The 12,141-nt window shown below is 49.2% G+C and overlaps 1 protein-coding gene across 8 annotated transcripts in view; it reads left to right on the top strand.

The window, feature by feature from the left end:
* Positions 1-12,141, top strand: part of ZNF536 (zinc finger protein 536) — a 378,875-nt gene that overhangs the window by 95,268 nt on the left and 271,466 nt on the right. For all 8 annotated transcript variants that reach the window (XR_004425151.1, XM_033128585.1, XM_033128581.1 and 5 more), the window contains one exon: positions 9,071-9,184. The gene's annotated coding sequence lies outside the window, so the exon portion shown is untranslated. The remainder of the gene's footprint in view (positions 1-9,070; positions 9,185-12,141) is intronic.

Below are 12,141 nucleotides of genomic sequence, written 5' to 3'. Positions count from 1 at the left end.
TTGCTATTCCGCACGAGTTCACGCAAACACCAAAGTTAATGAAGTTCAGTTTTCTGGGGCCACCACAAAACCAGCCTAAGGCCGCCCCCCACACATCTCTGTGCCGACATTTTTGTAATGTCAAAGAAATTTATGCAGAGCTAGGATTTGGAGCTCCTTTTTTTCTTTCTTTTCTTTTTTTTTTTAACTGCCCCAAATGGCATTAATCAAAAACAATAACTCCTTTTAACTTTTCTAAGTGCTCTGAAGGAAAGTATGAAATAATCTGTGTGTGGGCCACAAATGTGGAGAATGCAAACATTTCACAATAAACATGTTTAAATGAAAGTCCCTGGCAAGATAGCCTGAAAGATAGTACATGCTGGGTTAATTAATGCATACTCATAAAAATAAACCTCACTTTTAAGATTTGACCAGTAAAAATCATTAGCATATTGGATCAGATGCCTTTTTGTATACATTGAGCCTCTCCGTGGCAAATTGTGCGTGGCACGCCTGGAAAACAGATTTCAGGAGAAAGTCCAAAGTCCCCTTCTATCTGCTGTTTGTTTCTAGCACAGTGATACAATGATTTATTCTGCTTTTACCTCTGATACCTGCGATTGATCTACTGGTGATGTGATTAAATTTATCATTTTCGATGTATAAATCATAGTTAGATAGCCAGAGAGATGTTTAGTTGCGTAAAAATTCCTATTGTTTGCTTACAACACACAATGTTTGATTTTCACTATAATCAAATTACTAGGGCACATTATTTTTACTCCAAGATGTTTATTTTTTTTGCTATCTTAAATTGAATCATTTTGGCCTATTCACAAATGCTATCTTTAAAAAAATATTTCCCTGAAATCATCCATTCAAACAAATGTTGACTTTAGGTTGTGGATTATGCAGTGTTCTGAGGTTCTGTTAAATTAGAAATCACATAATTTTCTGAGCCTAATTACAGTATAGGAGATTCTGGTTTATGTTGTGGTTTTCGTACAGGAAAGACAAACTGTTACAAAGACCTTTTTGGTATGAAGCAAACAGTAAAGCCAAACTCATTTTCAAAGAGCTGAGATTGGAATTCATAAACTCAGGAGTTAAGTTGTTAACTACTCAGACAGTGAAATTCTGAACCTCAGATAATGCCGCATTTCAGATCCTTCTGAAAATAAAAACCACCCTGACAAAAGTTATTGAGGGAAAAACTCCAGCACGAGTTTAATTTTACCCAACTTTATTGGCAGCTTATTGTGAACTAATGTGCAATAAAGTTGCCAAGCAGCACAATAGAACAAAATGAGAAAAACCATTTTTTGTTGTTTTCTTACCCTGTTTGTTTTAATAAAGGCTGGAGAGCGGTAAACACCTGAATAACTGAGTTGGTTTTTGTGGCAATCAGGCTTGGCCAGAGTGTGTTGGAAATGGCCCGTCCGCCGTGACCAGCCAGTTCACCAAAGGGCAGGCGCGGGTCCCTGCCTCAGCCTGTCCGGGCAGCCGCCCCTGGGGGTGCTACGCCCCACCCCCAGGGGACACACAAGGGTCCCTGGCTAAGTCCTTCTATGGTAGCATCCCCCCGCTGGCCCGGGAGCAAGACAAGTGCCCACTCCGAAGAAAGCGCCTTTCTCCTGAATGTTTCTGCAAAAAGGGCCTGCAGGTCCCCAGGGTCCAGCACTCTGTAAACAGTGCTGGCTTCATACCCTCACTTTGTACCCGAGACTCAACATTGCCTATTTTAGAGAGCATGTGTTTATGGCTGCAAAGGGAACTCTGTGTGGGGGTGTTTTCCCAGAAGCCACACCTAGTGGTTCCTGGGCTCTGGGTGGCCATGTCTCCGTAACAGCCATCCCAGCTCAGTGGACTGAGGCAAAGTAGCTTCTCAGCCCCTCCCTCTCCCACTGTGGTGGTGGGGGGGGCTAGACCTGGGGGGGCCTGTAGTAAGAACCCCATGCCCCTCCAGAGACAGGGTGGGAGGGAGGTGATGTGCACAGCGGCTGCAGATTGGGGGTCCCCAAGGAGCCCCAGGGACTCTTTGCGGTGGCATTAAAAATCCAACATGTAGGTGAGCATTGTCCCTGGAGGAGGCCCAGCGTTTCCATCGGATTTCTGGGGGCGCCCTTCTTGTTGTATCTGAGAAACTGGCCAACTTTTGTAGATGGACCCTTGTGAACACGAGGACGGGGTAATCTGTGCTTGGAGGGAGGCCCCGAGCTGCTCAGGACAGAGCTGCACACTCTGCTCTGAGAACGTCTCACCGACAGGGCGTGGGGTTGGGCACCCCCGAGTGCAGGCTGTGAAGCGCCGCTGTTCCAGTCCTCCACAGGGAACTTGTGGACGGGACGGTTGCGATGACCACAGGCGACAGGCTGGGCTGGGACTGGGAGGTGCGATCCACGTGGGCCCCACGGGCGTGGGTCATGCTGACGTGCATCCCTGGCCTGCCCCCAGTTACGGGACTGAACGTAACTGTCAGATGCCATGCCGGGAACCCAGTGTGCCTCCATCGTTCTCTCCTTGTGCCAACGCCGGACCTTAAGTCTCGGGGATTGTGAGCTCTGGAGTCTCCCCTTACCGGGGCCTGCCACACCCCAGAAGCTGCTTGCTGAGCCTCCCTCTCCTGGGCTGGGGCAAGGGTGGGCGGCTGTTTATTTTGACCAAGGCTGGGCGTGTGGTGGCCTCAGGGCTTCAAGTTCCCCACAGTCAGAAGGTCCTTTGGAGACGCCTGGGTTCGCTCCCCTTACTGTGCAGTTGGGAGAGTCGAGGCTGGAAGGGAAGGGACTCCCGAGGTCAGAGAGTGAGCTGGCGGCAGGCTGTGTGAGGTCGGGCTGCCAGTCTTAGCCCGTATCCTTGCTCCTGCGTCTCTGTGCTTGTCTAGTTCAGTCTCTAGGTCAGTGCCCGCTGTGAGGGAGACGCATACCAGAGGGCCAGCTCTCTAAGGTCGCCCTTCCTGCTGGCTGGTCTTTAGTCTAATACAGCAGCTAACTAACTATGTGCGGGGCACAGTATCTCCTTCACTTACGTATTAATTAAGGATCTCATTTCACTTACTTCCTGCGACGACCTTATGAGATAGGTTCTACCACCATCCCCATTTTATAGGTGAGGAAACGGGGGCTCACACAGCTTCTTAGGTGTCCACAGTCAGTGTGACAGAGTGGGGGTTCATGCCCAGGCGGCTCCCTGCTCCCACAGTTTCCTCAGTGCTACGAGGAGACTGCAGATTCACCATGGCCGAATGTGTTTCTCGTTGATATAGTTAGGAATCTATTTTACATATTTAGATGGGGAATAAATATAGTCTTTTATTTACAGCAGTGTTATATAACATTTCTGTTTGCAACAAATTGATTTAAAGAAATCTGAGTCAATTTCAAGAAAAAAGTATAAATGGTGCAGGTATAAGCAGGTACGGTGAAAAGGAGGAGGTGCTATGCTAATGAGTGAAATCTGGGCCACGTCGTCCCCAGTCTAGTTGAGGTGGGAGGGACAAGGAAAAAGTAGACATTTCAGATGAGTTCATGTCTTCCTCCGGGGAGAGGAGCTCTGACTGTCTTATGGCCGCTTTGTATAAGAGAGGGTCTCCGGTTCTTACTGCCCCGGACGGTCTGAGGCAGGGCTTCCCCGGGGTCGTGCTTGGGTCTGGGGCCACCTGCCTCGAAGGTGACTGGCCTCTAGCTGGGAGTTGGTGACAGGGCTGGAGGCAGAAGGAAGGCCTAGCTGGCTAATTGGGGCTGGAGGCCCGTCCGCGTCGGGAGGCGTCCTAGTCCCTCTGCCCCTGTGCAGCCCAGGCTGACTCAGCGGATGCCTGTGCTGGGCCTGGCACCTCGGCCACCGTGACTGCTGCCACTGAGTACCAAGTTCCTGGGCATTAGGAAGTCTCCAGTGATTCTCAAACTGGCTTCCACGGGACTCCAGGTGTTGCAAGGAGAGGCCTGGTTGCCAAGAAAGGGAAGGACTCTGGGTTCTCCTGTGCAGTGTGGGCGGGAGAAGTCGTGCTTCTGTTAGCTCACTGTGGGAAGGTTTCCTCGGAAAGGACCCTGCTAGGAAACACGGGAAAAACGTGGATCTAGACCAAGTCCTCAGTTCTGTAGATGAGAAACGAAGTTCCACAGAAGAGCAAAAGATCACAAAGATTAACTCTGTACAGCCCTGTTAAATAGAAAATGTCTTCAACTGAGGTGGAGCTTGGTAGAAGAAATAACATACAAACTCCGAAGGAGTCGTAGGGGTTCCTGTGGTCCAGCCCCAGCACACTTGGTAGAGATGGATGTCCACTTGGGAAGAAACTCGCTGCCGGCAGGGGGCCCAGAAGCCCAGGACAGAACGGCCCAGCAGTATCAGACTGCGGTGACCAGCTGCCAGACCCTGAGCTAAGCCCTTCAGATTTATGGTCTCCATTCTAGAAATGAAGAAAGGACGGCTCGGTGCCGGTTCTGGAGCTCACTGGGCTCCGTCCAGGGTCTGTACTCCTCATGGTCGTGACTCCCGCCTCCCAGAAAGAGTCCGTCCATGTCAGCAGGTACAGGACTGACCAAAGCCAGGTGTCTCCTGGACAGAAACAGCTGAGTCTTCCGTCCTGAAGGTTCAGGCAGGAGGCTGGGATGCTGTCTCCCTTCTCTTGAGTCTGAGGGTCTCTGCAGAATCCCACAGGGATATCTCGGAGTTTGTGTGGTGAGATGTGGGAAGGGAGCCAAGGATGGGTGACCAGACACTTAACAGTAAACAAGACCTTGCTTCCTATTTCTTCTCATACCTGACGTCAGCCCACTAGGTGGGCACGCTGTATCAGCTCATGTATATACTTACTCATTAAAAAGAGACCAGTGGCAGTCTTCCATTCATGCATAAGGCGGTTTTTCATTTACATATGTATTTTTGCATTGATGCATTGATTCAAGCATTTAGTACTTTTTTTAAGTCTTTCAATCATCATTCTATTCATCCGTCCATCCACCCATCTATTCATGCACGCCTTTGTGCATTCATTCATTTATTCACCTATTTGTTCGAATTTGTTCATTCATTCAACGAACACAACACTTTGAAATTCATTAAAGCCTCTGGAGAAATGTGGAGTGGTTTAACCATGGCCCAGGGTGGACTCTGGGCATCCTTGTCATCACTGGGCGTGGGGACACCTGAAGGTGGGTAAATAGTGCTGGTGGGGGGGCCCTGAGGGAGAATTGTGGGCCTTCACGATGTGCAGGCTAAGCCTATCCACTGTGACCATGGGATCCAGATGTCACTTGTGTGCCGGGGTCTTTGAGGCCCGCTTCCCCTGGCCGTCGCCATGGCCTGAGAGTTTGTGGGGCCCCCTGGGTCCCCTCAATATGTCGGCTGCTCCTGGATAGTAGACTGGGAGAATCCCCCCTACCCCCCGCCCCGGGAAGCAGCAGACAGCTGAGTCCAGGAGCCAGGGCTGTAGTGTGACAGGTTGGAAGGAGGGGTTGTCTGTCCCCATGGTCTTGTGAGGGGCAGATGTGCAGTGGGCAGGAGACACAGTGACGGGCAGTGGGAAGAAAATTGTCCAGGGTCACGCAGAACTCGAGCGTTTCCTTCTCTTCCTCCACCAAACAGTTTCCGTCCATTTTTTTGTTTTCGAGTGTCACTTTGTCCCTGAAAGACAGGTGGGATGAATGCTATGTTTCACTGGTTGAGATTCTGTATTTGAAAGCACAGAAACCATAGAGCGCAATCCCAAGATGACGTGTGATTTCTAGCAGTAGTAGTCGGGTTGACCAGAAGCCAGGCTGAGGATGAGCGTGTTTTACACTTGGCCTTGAACCGTCTGGGGAAGGACCGGCCTCCGCCAAACGAGTAAGGATTAGAGGTAACTGGGCTGCCGAGCCCCGGTCGGCGCTGCGCACAGAGGGTGATTGTTGGTTTATTGAGATGGCTGTTTGCTCTCACACTCAACTTTTTTTTTATCATGCATGACTCCAAAAACACATCCGAGCTCTTTCTGCTTTACAGACTGTGTTTTAGTATCTGGCTGCAAGGCCCCTTTCGACAAGTAGAACACTGGCATGTGGCTTTCACACACGCAGGCTGTTTGGAGCACCTGTTGGCACCAGGTGTGTCCAGCCTTCACCACTCTAGGCAGGCTTTCCTCCCTGCAGGGAAGGCCTGCTGGTGGCCAGCTGGAACCTCATCCTGCCCTCCTTTAGACTCGACCGAACTCCCCAGGTGCCCTCCTTCCCCCAGGACTCACGAAGCTTCCCCCGCCAGAAGCCATGCTCAGGTGGCCTGTTTACCTGTGTACCAGAGTCCCACCCACATTGAACCTCAACTCGTGGCCAATCAAAAGAGTCCTTGCTACACCCCGGTTCCCTAGGTAACGGAAGCATACACTTGAGAAGGCACACACCTCCCTCCTGTGTGCTTATCCTCTGTCCACCTCGGCCCCCACCCATCCCTGCCCTCACCATCCAACCGTTCTTTGGCTTATTGCTCTACTTGATTTAAAATACACAGCCATAAACTCAGGGCAGCCAACAGCGTGGCCGGGTATAATATTAATTTCTCTTCTGGTTTATTTGTGAAGGAGTCAACCATATAAATCACTGAAGCCACTAAGACAGAGAGTGAAGTGTCGTCTTCAAATGGAGAAATATAGGCTGTTACCATTAAAATCTAAGAAGAATACATGGCCAATTTGAGGTTCTTAGTGTGGGTATGGTTTTGTTAACCTTGCTTTAGCATATGTGACATGCTCGAAAAGTTCTTTCCCCCTCCATTTTAGTGGAAAGCGTCGGACACGTAGCAACACATATCATTAGAAAGCCTGGTGTCCACTGGACAGTCTCCTTGTAATGCCATTTTTCATGACTTGTTTAATTAACAACCATTTTTGACCTAGACTTGTTATAAAAGTGTTGCTATTCTCTCCTGCTAAATTATGCCTAATGAACATATTTGCATGTTATCAGATATAGCAATATATCATTTCAAATTTCGGCGTTTAAGCCTGCATCACTCAAAACAGCTTTTGTGGATTAGTAAGCAGGTGAAATCAAAAATCTCATTTCATATCTGACATTAATAACTTTCAGAGCAATGAGCATTGGCGTTTATGTCTGGACCAGAATCGAGCCCAATGTCCTAGAAACACAAGGGCAGCAGACAAACCTACTCACCGGATAGGAAAATAAATCATGCATAATGCAGAATTTCTACCTTACATGTTAATTAATGTGTGCAATCAATTACCGATGTTACAATATGAGAAAGAAACTGGTGGGGAATGGGGTAATAAAAAATACCTATAGATTTATCTGCTTCTTTTTTCTATTTAAACAAATAGTCTTCAAGCCTGTGAATGCTGTGTTGAGACATGCTCTGAATAATAAGCATCATAAAATCTAATCAGATTTATAAGAGGAATTGATTGTTGTGGCAGGAGGAGAGGGTGGAAAATAAGCTGAAATTTAAGTGTTAATTTTTATGCTAATCCACAGTGGCTTCATATGAAGCAATTTTGTTCTGTGCCACAAATATAAAATTGTCCCTTGCAGAGAAATGTCAGCTTGCTAGACCTGAAAGCAGTAATTTATTAGGTATGTTTCTATTAGTATGTGTCACAGTCGTTAGCAGGCTGTACACACAATGGTGCTTCATACTTATCCTCCAAGTCTCCGAATGTCTCAGCTCAGTGGCTGGAACGTGGGGCATTAATACATTATCATATGCGGGGTGGTCTGTGCCCTGTGGACAAAAGGCTATTTAATACAATTTAATGTCATTCTGAGAAGAAGTGGAAAAATAAAGACGGGGAATAAAATGGCATCTGTGAGTTTCACAGTGCACTCATGCACAAACCCTCAGTTTAAGAGGTATGACATTTCTGCCAAGAAAAAGAATAAAACTGGGGCATTTTTTTTTATAACCTGTTCCCCACTGCAGTATTTTCTAAATGCTATTAAGTGATCGATTTACACGGCCCCGTGATGATGTCATCCATAAGAAGGGGAATGCAGATGACAGCAAAATACTAGTGACAGTGACCTTGTTTCAGAATCCTTGGAACCCTGTCAGCTTTGCTTCCAGTGTATGGTTTCAAAGAATGTACTTTTTGGACAATATCTAGTTACTGGGTAGTGAATTAATAGAGTTAAGGGTTCTGATGCAATTCACATATAGGTCAATTATATGCGGCAACATCTGCTCTGTCACCTCATTTGCATACAGCATTCATATGTTAATGATGCCTCTTTTTACTCAAGTAATATATTTAAAAAACAAGATTTGCATATCAGTTTGGATCAGTATATTACAAGCCATTTATCATTTTCTCCTTCTTGTTATGATTTTAAGAACAATATCCTGAGTGATGGCTGCTGTATTGGAGCGCAGCTCTGATTTAGACAAGAAACCCTTCAGTGCGAAAGCTTCCATTCTAAAGCTGCTTAAAGCCTTATAAATCAATAATGACACAGATGGACTGGTGATAATCTATTTAGAATGCCTGATAGCAAATATTGTTGTACAGATGATTAGAGTGGTAACTGTTTTAGCAGAAAGCCTTTTCTGTCTTTGTAAATGGTGAGTTTGAACAAAAAAGTGCTCGCACGCGGACTTGGTGTCAGGAAGCGTCCTTGCTGGGTCTGGACCGCAGAGGACAGGGCCTGGGGGGAGAACAAAGGGGCTTCCCGCTCCTGCCAATAGAATCATATCAATCCCTGCTTCTTTAACAAAACAGGACCTCTTAATGGGATTGTGTCTTCAGGTGTAAATAGCATTAGAAGCTACTTCTCCTGTCCTTTTTGCCCTGATACAGCGCAAGGAGTGAGAAAATAAAGTGGAGGTTGTCAGAAGTGGCAGCTGCTTGCAGTCCTGATAAATATAAGCTTTTATTGATCTGATGAAAATGAAAGATCCCAGTGCTAGGCAGTATTTAGCTTCTTGTCTGCCGCACGTCACCGGTGGCCTTGCATTGGATGGATTTTCATTCTCACACACCGGGTTTGATTTCATCTTTAACCTTTGCCGTTGAATTTCCTTGACCTCTGCATAGTGCTGTGATTCAGTGAATTTGTTACATTTCACTTTACATCATTTCTTTCTATATTTTCTTTTGTGATAGGGACGCGGGATCCCCCTCTGGCAGTCTGTCAGTGCCTGGACCAGCTGCATCCTTTCTGGGTGTTTCTCGTCAGACTGACAGTCCTTAAGACAAGTATGCAGTTAAGCTGCTAAGGTAAGTCTTACGATGTTAGAGCTCGTTGCCCTGGACACACATCATTGCCTCCTGCTTTGTCCAGTTGACCTAACACAGATTCCAACCCCACAGCCCCCCTCCCTCCTCCTTCCAGGTAGGGGCTCTCTACCTGCCCACAAGCTCTGGGTGGGTGGCGGCTGGCAGGACCTTTTGCCATGGGGGAGGCTTGTGTGCATTTGGGGATGGGTGGGAGGGTAACAAAGGAGTCGTGAAAAAATGTTATGTTCCCCTCTGTGGCTTAATTCCTGTCTCAAGTTTTCTTCTGGGATAAATGTGAGGCTTCGGTTTGAAATCATGAGGTGCTGCTAACATATTCTGGTTCAAGAAAGTGCCGCTGTTATTTTGAGTAGTTTTGATACAACCAAATCAAAGTGAAGATTTGAAATAGCTTTTCTGAAAGCCCAAGCTGGAGTCATAAATTATTCTGCACCATGACTCTTTCTGATAGTAAAACCATACCTCTCTGCCTGACATTGCTGAAATGTGGAAAAGGGAAAGTTAAAAATAAAATGAAACATTTAAATCTTGGCTGTTGAGAACCTCAGATAGACATCAAGGCCAGTCGATAAAGGCCCCTATCAATTAGGCTTCCACAGTTATCATCCGATTTGGTGTATTAGCAGCGGCACAGGTGCAGGGTCCCAACATCGAGAGTGGGAAGGGCGAGGAGACATGCAGGAAAATGCCCTAAAATGGAGAGCGAGGGTCTGGGCGCCAGGGCTCACTTGGTGGCAGGGCCCAGGGCAGCCGTGGTGCCCCTGCCTCGTGTGCTCTTGTGCAAGAAAAAGCCTGTAGCAAAAGGGTTGGACGTGTGCCTTTTCTTTACCCCTTTATGTGAGTTAGGAAGTGTTGACTTCTCACCTGGGTGTGTGGTTTCCATCAGCTTCCTGGCGGGTGTATCTGTGTTCAGAAAAAGGCGTGGTGGGTGGTGGCCTCAGTCAGCAGACGGGCCTCCCTCGCTCGCCCCGCTCCCGGCTCCCGGGAGCGCCGGGACCTCTGGCGATGGGGACCGCCCACAGGCTGAGCTGTTGGCTAGTTCCCTCCTCAGCATATCGCAGGCAGAACAATTTTTGGTTCCATAGCTGTTTGCTTGGGAAAACAAGCCTGTGGTTGCCAGTGAGGTTTAGAATTTGCCTGCCAGATAAGGGAATGTCTGTGAAGACTATTTTCCCTCTTGGGAGGCAAAACACAGATGGGGGAGTTAGGAGTCTCACAATATCTAGCTGCTACATTGATGGCAGGAATTCTGCCGCGTGGATGCTCAGGATTCTGAAGGCCCAGCTCAGCGTAGGACGATGGGCGTAGCTCAGGTAGGGACGATGGGCGAGGCTGGCTTTCCCCGGGAAGCAGCGCACTGGCTGGGCCTGCGCCATTGCACGCTCCCTGCCTCGAGGTGGGAGAGGAGGCATGGCCAGGGGGCTGCCATGTCCCCTTGGGCCGCACTGGGATGGGAAGAAAAGACAGGATGCACCGCCATGTCTGACCCCGTGGGGAGACCACAAGGGAGGGGCCGGAGTGGCTGCAGCTTCTTCTGAGACTGAGACGCAGCCTTTCTGCGCATGGTGGCTAAGGCTCTAGCACAGACGGTGGCACCGGCCTGGCCAGGCATTCTGCCACTGGGGCATGCACGTTACAGAGTGAGTTGCCTCGGCGTGCTCTGGCCTCATAGAAGATGAGGAGCAAAGATGTGGTACCCTCGGGGTTGGCCATGGAGGGTGGGGAGACTTTCCTGCTTGGAGAACACACATCTCGCAGTGGTTCTGGGTTCATGTGACCTGGAGGTAGGATTGGAACTTCATATCCAGGAGCAAATTCTGTGCTCTGGGGGACCAGGAAGGGGACGGGTCTTAGAGACGGGCAGAGAGCATACGGGCACCTCATTCCCGGCCTCTCGCTGACGTTGCAGCCCCTGCAGCCCAGGCGCTTTGGCCTTGAAGCTGGACCCTTGCCCCAGAACCCTGCAACGTCTCTGGACTTTTGAAGGCCCCTGGAGGGGAGTCTTGCTCCCACCCCTCTCCATTGATGCCCTCCCAATCCTTTGAAGTGGACACGGGATTTTTTAAAATCGTACGTAAAATTCTACATGAATGTGGCTTTGGGATAACCAGATGGCCACCCCATTGACTGGCTTAAATGTGGACCATTCCATGGACAACCTCAGGGGCCCGTCGGTAACAGAACCTGCCACACACATCAGACAGCGCTTCCATGTCCCATCACAGAATGGCTTTCCGGTGCGTCCAGGGATTGGAGGCGCAGCCGCCAGGCCTGGCTGTCCCCCCTCCTTAGCCTTGTGCTTCACTGGCTTGTGGCGCCAGTGACTTCCAGAAGGAAAGCGTTTCAGAGACCATAGGTCTTCCCTCCACCTACAGACGCAGAGTGGCCCCCGCTTTACGTGGGTACGGGCAGGACCGTGTACTTGGGGTGCCGATCCCGCTGTGGCTCCTGCTGTCCCCAGGCGGCCCCCCTGTCCCGGTGCAGACGCATGAGTCAACAGCCTTCCCGCACGGTAATTACCGTAGTTAAATGCTGCACTGGGGGTGCTTTGGGAACGCAGAGGAGGAGTGAATAATTGTAATTTCTGTGTGATAATGATGATAAGCCCTGCGTACGTGTGTGGGGCTCTGCGTCAGGTTTGATCTCCACCAGGAGAGCTCAGGCTCAGGGAGGTAGAGCCCCGCAATCTCCACGGAGCTGCTGACTGCCGTGGGATGTGCGTCCATCACTCTCACTGGACCCCGGAGAAAACCGCAGTCAGCGATGGCTTGCCCCGAGAGGGACGGTGGGTGCAGCAGCTCCCGCCTGAGGTCCTGCACCCCCACCCGCCCCCTAGCAGGCAGATACTGTCTAGTTCCATTTCCCAGCTTTGAAACAGTGAAGTAAGTGGGCTCCCTCAGGCCACACAGCTGCTGGATGGTGAGGTCAAGGTTTGAGCA

Source organism: Rhinolophus ferrumequinum, chromosome 15, assembly GCF_004115265.2.
Source record: "Rhinolophus ferrumequinum isolate MPI-CBG mRhiFer1 chromosome 15, mRhiFer1_v1.p, whole genome shotgun sequence".
In the NCBI taxonomy this organism is placed as follows: domain Eukaryota; kingdom Metazoa; phylum Chordata; class Mammalia; order Chiroptera; family Rhinolophidae; genus Rhinolophus; species Rhinolophus ferrumequinum.
This window is presented reverse-complemented; position numbering and strand designations above follow the sequence as displayed.